The sequence below is a fragment of the Rhinopithecus roxellana genome, chromosome 20 (assembly GCF_007565055.1).
Source record: "Rhinopithecus roxellana isolate Shanxi Qingling chromosome 20, ASM756505v1, whole genome shotgun sequence".
NCBI classification, from domain to species: Eukaryota; Metazoa; Chordata; class Mammalia; order Primates; family Cercopithecidae; genus Rhinopithecus; species Rhinopithecus roxellana.
This window is the reverse complement of record NC_044568.1, coordinates 60,888,474-60,899,647: the sequence shown is the minus strand read 5'-3', so window position 1 is coordinate 60,899,647 and position 11,174 is coordinate 60,888,474.

Here is an 11,174-nt window from a genome sequence, read left to right as displayed (position 1 = left end):
TGCCCAGGCTGGTCTCAAACTCCTGACCTCAAGTTATCCGCCCGCCTCGGCCTCCCAGAGTGCTGGGATTACAAGTGAAAGCCACTGTACCCAGCCCAGAGTTTATTTTTCCTAAGATTCCCCAGTGCAAATGGAAATGTGGGAGAATTGCCCATGGGGACTGAAAATAAAGGGGAATGTATTTGGCCCTGATAACTGTGATGACACTGAGAGGACTTGCATATTCATTAGGTAATTCTAAACTGAAAACTTCCCTTTAACTCACTCTGTCAACTGGTCAGTGTGATGCAGTCCCAAGGAGATAAAAAGCTGTAGGACGTTGAATGTACCTGTGATCATGATTATGCAAATGGAGTGCGTCCACGTGGGGTAATTGTCACACAGTGACATGAAAGGCATGTCACTGTGTGACTTATAGAAATATGTGAGGCTGAGGACTTTTCCCAAGAATCTTATTCCATTTGTTAACCTGCTGCTGAGGTTATGGGTAATGTCCATGGGGAACCTGGGATCTGCAAGGATATAAGGCAAGCCTATTCATTGTAATGAATTCTGTTGAAATGTAACTTACATACTATAAAATGCCCCCATTGAAAAGCATGGATGGTGGTTGTGACAAATGAGTTCACAACTGTAACTACTCCCAAAACCAAGATAGACACTTTTCAGTTATCAAAAGATTTCCCCAGCCGATGCGGTGGCTCACGCCTGTAATCCCAGCACTTTGGGAGGCCGAGGCAGGTAGATGAAGAGGTTAAGAGATAGAGGCCATCCTGCCCGACATGGTGAAACCCCGTCTCTACTAAAAATACAAAACTTAGCTGGGCATGGTGGCACGCGCCTGTAATCCCAGCTACTCGGGAGGCTGCAGCAGGAGAATCACTTGAACCAGGGAGTCGGAGGTTGCAGTGAGCCAAGATTGCGCCACTGCACTCCAATCTGGCGAAAGCCAGACTCCGTCTGAGAAAAAAAATTAAAAATAGAAAAACTCCCTGGTGACTCTTTGCTGAAGTCCTCCCTAGCCCCTGCGCTAGACAAACACTGGTCTGCTTTCTATCAAAATAGATTTGATTTTTTTTCTAGCATTTCTTACAAATGGAATCATAAAGTGTGTACTTTTTTTGTATCTGGCTGTTTTGCTCAGCAAAATACTTTAGAGATTCATGCTCTTGTTACACTTATCAATAGTTCATTTGTTTTTATTGCTGAGTAGTATGAATATGCCACAATTCATTGTCCATTATCTTCTTGTTGGATATTTGGAGCTTTTCTTCAGTTTCTATTTACTATAAAGAAATTTGCTGTTAGCATGTATGCAGAAAAAATTTGTGGACATATGTTTTCATGGTAAATACCTGAGAATAAAATGGGTGGGTCATGCCATAGAGTGTGTATTTATACCTCATAAGAATCTACCAAAGCATTTTTCAAAGTTGCACCATCTTGCATTCCTACCAGCAATGGGGATTTTGTTTCTGCAAATTTCCCTGAGCAATTTGTATTGTAAGTTTTTCTTAAATATTAGAAATTCTAGCTGGCATGTAGTCATTTCTCACTCTAGATACAATGTGCCTTTTTAGGACTGATTATGATGGTAAGCATTTTTTCATGTACTTATTGGCCATTTGTGTCTTATTTGATCAAGTGTTGGTTTAAACTGTTTTTATTGGGTTGTTTGCTTTCATATTATTGAGTTTAATGTGTCCTTTTAAAATTTTTGTATTATGGGTACAAGTTATTTGATGCCCGCAGGTATTTTTTCAGTCTATTGCTTGCGTTTTCATTTGCTAACACTGTCTTGAGCAGATTTGAATATTTTTCAAGTTCAGTTTCTCCTTGTTTTGGTTGACGATTTATGCTTTTGTGACAAAACTAATAAATCATTATATATACCACAAAAGTGTAGAATTTTTCTTCTATGTTTTCCACAAGAAATACCATTTTAGCTTTTCTGTTAAGCTGTGTAATATACTGTAAATTAAATTTTTGTATGGTGTTATATAAGGATCGATGTTCATTTTCTCCATGTGACTGTCCACTGTTCCAATTCTATTTGTTGGGAAGATTAGCATCTCTTCAATTAATTAGATTGGTGTCTTTGTTGAATCATATATGTGTGGAGAAATTAGGACTGTGTGATTTGATACATTGATCTATATATACGTTTATATTTACATCAATACATGATCTTTGTTATTTTAGCTTTACAGTAAGTATTAAAATAATGTAGTTTAAGTCTATCTGTCTTTGTTCTTCAGAAACATCTTGGCTATTCTAAAATACTGACATTTTCATATCAAAATAATTTTGTAATTTTTCTTTACAAACCATTCTAGGTTTTATATTAGGATTATGTAAAATTCAGTAGATAATTTTAGGGGGAATTTGTGTTTTGATAATGAGATGTTTCCAATTGATGGACATAGTGAATATCTCAATTTACTAAATCTTCTAAGTTCCTCCAGAAAAAAAAAAATTGATTTTGCAGTGGATAATTAAAGCATATGTATTATTATAATTATATATGCGTATATATCATTAAGCATAATAATTATGTAAGCATAATAATTATATATCATTATAATTATTCCTAAGTATTTCAAGTTTTTATGCTATTGCATATGGTATTTATCTTTTAAGATTCCGCATTCCATTCCTTCATTAATTTTCTGTGTATGTGTGTGTGTATCTATCTGTATTATGGCTGTGTGTATTTCCATATGTAATTGATTTTTGTATGCTTTAAACTTGTTACAGTCACATGTACATAACTTAAAATCTATATACAATGCCATATTGTTTCAGAAAAAAGATATTTTCATTACTAATATTTAGGGGTTTTTATTTATTTCTTTTTTTTCTATTAACACTAGATTGAAATATACAATGTAATCTTGAGCAAAATTGGCAAGAACAGACATTTTTGACTTTCCCCTAATCTTAGGGAGAAAGTAGTCAGTCTTTTCCCATAAAGGATAAAGTTAACTGCAGGTTTTTCTTCCATATTCTCATCATCTTAAGTACATTTTATTATATTCCTAGTTGATAAGCATGTCTTTAATGAACAGTAATCAAATTATCACTTTTGATATGTCAATATATTGAATTCAATACTCTGCAGATTTTTAAATCCATATTCTTGAAGAAATTTGGTTGGCTTTTTCATTTTTATAATGTTTGTTATAGTTTTATTATTAGGGTAATTATCAAATTATAAAGTTGAAAAGTTTTTCCCTTTTTTTGCTTTTCTGAACAAAATTATATAACATTTGTAATACAGCTTAAACATTTGAATCCACCATTGATGTCATCTAGGCGTGGAATTTGTATGGGAAAACTTTTAATTATAAATCTAATTTATTTAATGATATTGAGCCCTCAGGTTTTTTTTTTAGTTCCTTGTGAATAAATATTTGAATATTTTCCTCTATATCCTCAAAGTTTTTGCCATTAAAGTGCTCATAGTAGTTTCTTACTACTCATGTATGTCTACGGGATCTCTAATCATGTTACCTTCTTTCAACCCTGCTATTGGTAATTTGTCTCCTGTTTTATCATTTAAGCAAAAGTTTCAGTAATTTTATGGACCTTTTCAAAAAAAATATATATTGGTGCATTGATTTTCTCTTTTGGTTGTATGTTATCTGTCTCACCAAATTTCACTCTTACCTTTATTATTCCCTTACTTCTTAGTTACTTTGGGTTTAATTTCCTCCTTATTTTCCAGCTTCTTAAGGTTCACATGTAGACCATTGATGATAGGCATTTCTCCCTATGTACATAAGCATGTAGTTATACATTTTCTTATAAGCACTGCTTTGTATCTTTCAAATTATTTGTTGTGTCTTTATTTTCATTCACTTCAAAGTATTTCCCAATATTCCATAAGATTTATTATTCGATCCACGTGTCAATATGAAGTGTGTTGTTTTAATTTGCAGTATTTAGAGATTTCACAGATATTTTTGTTAATAATTTATATTTTAATTCTATTGTAATCGAAGAACACCTTCTTTACAATTTTACTTATTAAAAATGTATTAAAGCTTGTTTTATCTTCCAGCGTATGCCCTACCTTGTGAGTGTCCCATGTATACTTTAAAAGGATGTATACTCTACTATAATTGGGAGGAGTATTTTTACAAATGTCAATTAAGTCGATTTGGCTGATAGTTGTTCACATTAGCTATACCCTTACTTGTTTTCTACCTTAGTATTCTGTCAGTTACTGAGCATGGAGTGCTGAAAGCTCCAGCTATAATTAGGGGTTTGTCTATTTCTTCTTTCAGTTCTGTCAATTTGACATTTGTGTATTGTGAAGTTTGGCCTTCATATATATCCTCCACCTGCCAGGTTCAGCTGATTCTTCTGCCTCAGACTCCCAGGTAGCTGGGATTGCAGGCGCATGCCATCACGCCCAGCTAATTTTATATTTTTAGTGGAGACAGGGTTTCACCATGTTGGCCAGGCTGGTCTCGAACTCCTGACCTCAGGTGATCTGCCCACCTCAGCCTCCCAAAGTGCTGGGATTACAGGCATGAGCCACCATGCCCAGCCCATTTATATTTTTATAGACCACATAATTATGCTGAGATCTTGTAGTGAGCCTATAGTTAGGCCCCGATGTTATATACAGTTGGATAATCCCTGTTTTAATTAAACTATTTATTGTATTTAATGCAATTTTTAACCTAATTGAATTAGTGTCTTCCATCTTGCCATTTGTTCTCAGTTTATCCCATCTGTTCTTTGTTCTTTTGTTCCTCTTTTTCATCTTTGTTTTGGATGGCATACACTTAGTATTCCACTTTATCTCAACTCTTGGCCTATTAGTTAAATTTCTTTGGCATTTCTGTATGTTTTTCCCCCCACGTTAAGAAAATGCTTCTTTAATTCCTCACAATATATCTTCAAATAATAAGTCTTCATGTAAAATGTGAGAGCCTTACAATAATGTGCTATCATTTTTAACATCAGTTGTTTGTGTTATTGCTGCCACACATTTTATTTCTATAAATATTATAAATCTCATAATACATCGGTTTTGCATTTAGATGGTCAATTATATTCTTAAATGAGAAAATATACTTTACTATTTATCCCCATATTAACAACTTCTGGTATATTTCATTCATTTACATACATCAGTTTTCCAACCATTATTTAACTTTTATTTTCAAAAATTTTTATTTTCTTATTGTGTAGATCTGCTTGTGAAAAATTCTCACAGTTTTTGTTTGGAAGTGTTTATTTTACCTTCATTTTGAAAGCAAATATTACGGGGTATAAAAAGAAATGCTTAAAATTCCTACTACCTGAAGCTCAAACAAACCAATAAGAATAACACTAACCTGTTCATAGAAAAATAGATGAAGAATTTTAACAGAAAATTCATTAGGAATACTTTCACATATCCTTTGAAAACTTTCAAATTTTTATCATATCTATAAAATGCAGGTTAACAGATTCAATTTTTTTTTAAAGCACTTAAAATAATGTACCCATTGTTTCTTCTTGAATAGTTTTTCATAAGAAGTCTGCTTTAATTCTTATCTTTGTTCTTCTGGTTGTAATGTGTCTTAGTTTTTCTGACTACTTAAAATATTTTGCTTTTCACTGTTTTTCAGCAATTTGTTGAGAATATGCCCTGGTGAGATTCTTTGTCTGCATGAATTGTGTTAAGCTGCTTGAATATGCGAATTAATTTTTATCAAATTGGAAAATGTTATCTGCTATTTTAAAACACATTTTTTTCTGTACCCTGTAATTCATCTACCCTGGGACTTCAATTGCATATATATTTGCCACTTGGTATTGTCAAAAAATGCACTGAGGCACAACTTATCTTTCCTTTTAGTTTTTTTCTCTGTATTATTAATCACTAGTCTTTTCTTTTTCAGTGTCTAATATGCTGTTAATCCTCTCCATTGAACTTTTCTTTTAAATATTGCATTTTCCATTTATAGCTTGTTCCATTTGGTGATTTAATATCTTCCATTTCTCTATTTTTATTCATGTTTTCATGAATATCCTTGGGTATATTGGCCATATTTATAATTGCTAATTGTATTCATTTCTAAAGACTAATTTTTTTTCTGGTTTTGGTCACACTTTCATGCTTCCATGACTAATAATTTTAACTGGATGTTTGACATCAAAAATATGTTGTATACTTCTCGAATTTGTTTTCTTATTTTAAGTGTATTAGGCTTTGTGTTGTCAGGCAAACCAGTCTAACTTGGAGATCAGCTTAATCTCTTATGACTTTGGGATAGTGTAGCACTTATATTATGGCGTGACAGTTCTGCAGTCTCACACCAATGCGCTAGATAATTAACAAGGACATTCCATTCTGACTATTCAACCAAATGCATGAGCACATTAACTGTGTGAGATGTTCATCTTACAGTTCCCTAGTTGTTCTTTGCCCAGCTAATGGTTGATCCCATATGCTCATTCAGCTTTATATCTAGTAAATATTCAAGGAGACCACTCTGCAGATATAAGCCCTTTTTCTGCAGAGCTCCCTCTTCTTAGAGTTGTTTCACAACTTTTAACCTTTTGAAATTTTATATTACAGTTAAAACTGTAAACTTTTATTTAATAGATGTTATATGTAGTATATATTCATACATTATAAACATCACAGCACAATGTTGTTATTTTTATTTAAACACTTATATGGTTTGTGTAGAAATTAAGAGAAAAAAGAATTTAAAAAATGAAAGTGTCTCTTGCATTTACCAAGATATCTAGCATTTTCAGTGCTTCCCCAAGTATTCCCGATGCTTTTAGTTTTCTGAAGATCTAAGTTTCTGAGGCAATTTCCCCACAACAAAAGGAACTTGATTTACCATTTTTTTGGAGAATAGGTTTTTAACTTTTTCATCATCTCATTTCACTAGTTAATCCGTCCAGTAAATTTTATTTTCATGTATGTATGTATGTATGTATGTATGTATTTTTATTTTATGTATGTATGTATGTATGTATGTATTTATTTTTGACAGAGGCTCACTCTGTCGCCCAGGCTGGAGTGCAGTGGCATAATCTCGAACTCCTGACCTCAGGTGATCCCCCGACCTCGGCCTCACAAAGTGCTGGGACTACAGGCCCCACCCCATCTGGTTACTTTTTGTATTTTTAGTAGAGATGGGGTTTAGCCATTTTGACCAGGCTGGTCTCAAACTCCTGACCTCAGGTGATCTGCCTGCCTTGGCCTCCCAAAGTGCTGGGATCATAGACATAAGCCACCTTGCCTGGCCACCATCCAGTAAATATTTAAATTTCATATAGTATAGTTTTCAATTCCAGAGTTTTCAGTATATTTGTTTTTAGAATTTTCATTTTTATGCTAAGCATATTGCTTTGCTTCACTAAGAATTATTATAATTATTATTTTACAATTCTTGACTGGTATTTTTAACATTTGGTTCATCTTGTGGTTGCTGTAGGTTGATTTTACTTTTTCTTGACAAAATACTTCATTTTCCTGGTTTTCTTATGCCCAGTAATTTATAAAAATTAAGCTGAGAAGATGCTGTATTATTTTATTTTATATATCAACACACAGATCAAGAAACAGACTATTACAAGCATTCATAATCAGAATTTGATGGCATGGAGGAAACTGGGAAGGATGTAGCTGGTGACCTTGAGCAGCTGCTGAGCCTGAGGAAACGCTTACTCAGCAGGCTGTGGGCGAGTGGAAGGATGATAAAGACAAGGAAGACTGCAATTTAAGTAGGTCCATTTGCAAGGATCAGACACCAAAGAGAGTCATGGGAGTTCACGAAAAAATCATCTGTTATCATGTACTGGTTATTTCACTGTTTGGTTTCTCTAAAAGTCTGCACATTGGAAGTCAATCTACTTAGTTCATCAAAGGAGGCAAAGATGCACCTATATGTGGAATTACGGAGCATCACTTACTGGAATTTCACCAGAATTCCAGCCCATCTTAAGAAAACAAAAGAAGAAGGAGCCTTGATGGCAGAGAGAGAGATACCAGAAAGGGAGCAGGAAACAGTGATATGGAGAAAGCACAAAATGAGACAGCAAGGGACATAAAGGGAAACACAAAATAGTGCCTAGGACTTGAGGACAGGAACTCAGATCCTCAAGCTGAGCCTGAGCTTGATCTTTTACATACCATTTCTGTTTGATAATAAAGTGCCCAATGTCAGGCCGAATGCAGTGGCTCATGCCTGTAATCTCAGCACTTTGGGAGACCGAGGCAGGCAGATCACAAGGTCAGGAGTTCGAGATCAGCCTGGCCAACGTGGTGAAACCCTGGCTCTACTAAAAATACAAAAAATTAGCTGGGCTTGGTGGTGGGCGCCTGTAATCCCAGCTACTCGGGAGGCTGAGGCAGGAGAATTGCTTGAACCTGGGAGGTGGAGGTTGCAGTGAGCGGAGATCCCGCTACTGCACTCCAGCCAGGATTACAGTACCAGACTCCGTCTCAAAAAAAAAAAAAAAAAAAAAAAAAAAAAAAAAAAAAAAAAAAAAAAACCAGTCATGTGAACACACAGGGAAATAGGGAAATGGCAGTTGACTCCAAGTCAAGAAGAGGCCTCAGAAGGAAACCGATCTTGCTGGCATCTTGATCTTGGATTTCCCAGCCTCCAGACTGTGAGAAATAATTTTTTTGTTGTTGTTTAAGCACCTCGTCTATGTTCATAGCAGCCCAAGATGACTAAGACACAAGCTTTGTGCATCTTTTTTTGTGTGGTAGTGAGAGGTGTAATTTGTCTTTCTTCTTGGAGGAATAACTTGACATTGCTAAGGTCACTGAACTCCCAGAAACTTCACTGAGGGGATATGCCATTTGTTTCCTACCCTCTCATTTGCATATGGCTTTCTAAGACATCTCATGTACAAGCTCACTGGATCCATTCAACATAATATCAATGTACTAGATCACTGTGATGTTTTGTAGAACGTCAAGATAATACCAACAATATTGGCAATATATTGATAATTGTAGAACCTGGGTAATGAGTAATAGGGGTTTATAATACTATTCCTTCTACTTTTATGTATTTGAAATTGTGAATAATAAAAGATTAGGGCTGGGCGCGGTGGCTCACGCCTGTAATCCCAGCACTTTGGGAGGCCGAGGAGGGCAAATCACAAGGTCAGGAGTTTGAGACCAGCCTGGCCAACTTGGTGAAACCCTGTCTCTACTAAAACTACAAAAATGAGCCAGGCGTGGCAGCACATGCTTGTAATCCCAGCTACTTGGGAGGCTGAGGCAGGAGAATTGCTTGAACCTGGGAGGCGGAGGTTGTAGTGAGCCAAGATCATGCCACTGCACTCTAGCCTGGGTGACAGAGTGAGACTCCATCTCAAAAATAAATAAATAAATAAATAAATAAATAAATAAATAAATAAATAAAGATTAAAACTACAAAGATAATAAAATTCAAAATTTTTAAAAAAATGACCAATATCTTTGAGGAGTATATTATGGCAGAGAGCAGGTGAACTATAGGCCTCAGGAAATACTGTGAATGTATAATCCTGGCCCTGCAAGATAAAAGAAAACTGCTTTTTGTGATTCTTGTAGACTGGTATGGAGAAAAGACATTGGCCAAGTCAATAGCCCTAGGTGATAGACTATATGTCCAAGATGATCAGGCAATTCTATCCCCTGCTTAGACTCACCTGTAGCTTGGGATTATCTGGGACTTACACAGTGTCCACAAAGTCAGGAAGTATAAACATATATAATGTCACAAAGACATCTTTGATCTGTTAAAAAACAAACAAACAAACAAAAAAACCTCTGTGTCTGTGTATGTGTCTACAATTTGTAAACACTCTGCAGTTCAAGCCATGAGCCAGAACTTAAAATCTGCTGGAGAGGTTTGTTGAGTTTTTTTGGTTTTTGCTTTTCTGATTTAAAAAAAAAAAAAAAAAAAAAGGCAGACACACCAGAGATGGCTCTATGTTCCTTCACGTGTTCCCATCTCTCATCTTTGATTGTAGAAATTATTTTGAGTGGCAAATCATCAAATATTGAATGCTAATAAAGCTCCATAATCTTACATCTGCAGTTTTGAAATCCAAAAAGCTCCAGAAAAATAATTTTTAAAAATTCATTTGGAGGTAAAACCTGAACTAAAGTAACATAAGACGGCTTAGCGTTTCTCTTAGTGGGAGTAATAAAAAGTTTCACTCAGAAACAATGAGTTTAGTTATCAGGCATTTCCCAGTCCCTTGTTGGGGTCTATATAATATATGGCACATGCACCTAATTTCATTTCTAAAATCAGGAAAAAGTGTGAATTTAAAACACATCTGGCACTAAGGGTTTCAGATAAGAGACTCTGTGACAGTTGTTCTTAGTTCTGCCATTTTCCCTGGAAAACAATCATTAAAGTTCGCAGAGCACATCAGCGAGAATTTTTAAAAGGAGCCTAATTGTGATATGGTTTTGTTGAAATACAAGGCAGGTGTAAAAGGAAAATAAATCTCAGGACCCCAAAATAACTAAGCCAAAGGGAAAAGTCAAGCTGGGAACTGCATCAGGCAAACCTGCCTCCCATTTTATCGCTAAATAAGATACCTACAAAGATAAGAAAGCTACATACTTTCCTCATAATTTGCCCTCTAGGGATTCCTTGTGGACCCCAAGATCTTTACCCTAAAACGGTTCTGATGAATTTTACCCTGACAACGTAAATTGATAGTTTGTCTTCACAGGTGCGAGACACAGGACAGAACCCCAAGTCATCCCTCTGCTCACCTGAAACAAATGCATGTCTGATTGCTTCCTCTGAGGTAAAAATGCAGATTCACAAAGCTAGATGAAGGCGTGACTATTCCTCTACTCCCCTGATAAGGTTTGGATCTATGTTCCCACCCAAATCTCAGGTCGAATGGTAATCCCCAATATTGAAGGTGGGGTCTGGTGGGAGGTGATCGGATCATGGGGGTGAATCCTTCATGAATGGTTTAGCACCATCCTCTTGGTGATAGTGAGTGAGGGAGTTATTGCGAGATCCGGTTGTTTAAAGTGTGTAGCACTAGGCTTGGCATGGTGGCTCACGCCTGTAATCCCAGCACTTTGGGAAGCTGAGGTGGGTGGATCACCTGAGGTCGGGAGTTCAAGACCAGCCTGGCCAACATGGCGAAACCCCCTCTCTACTAAAAATACAAAAATTAGC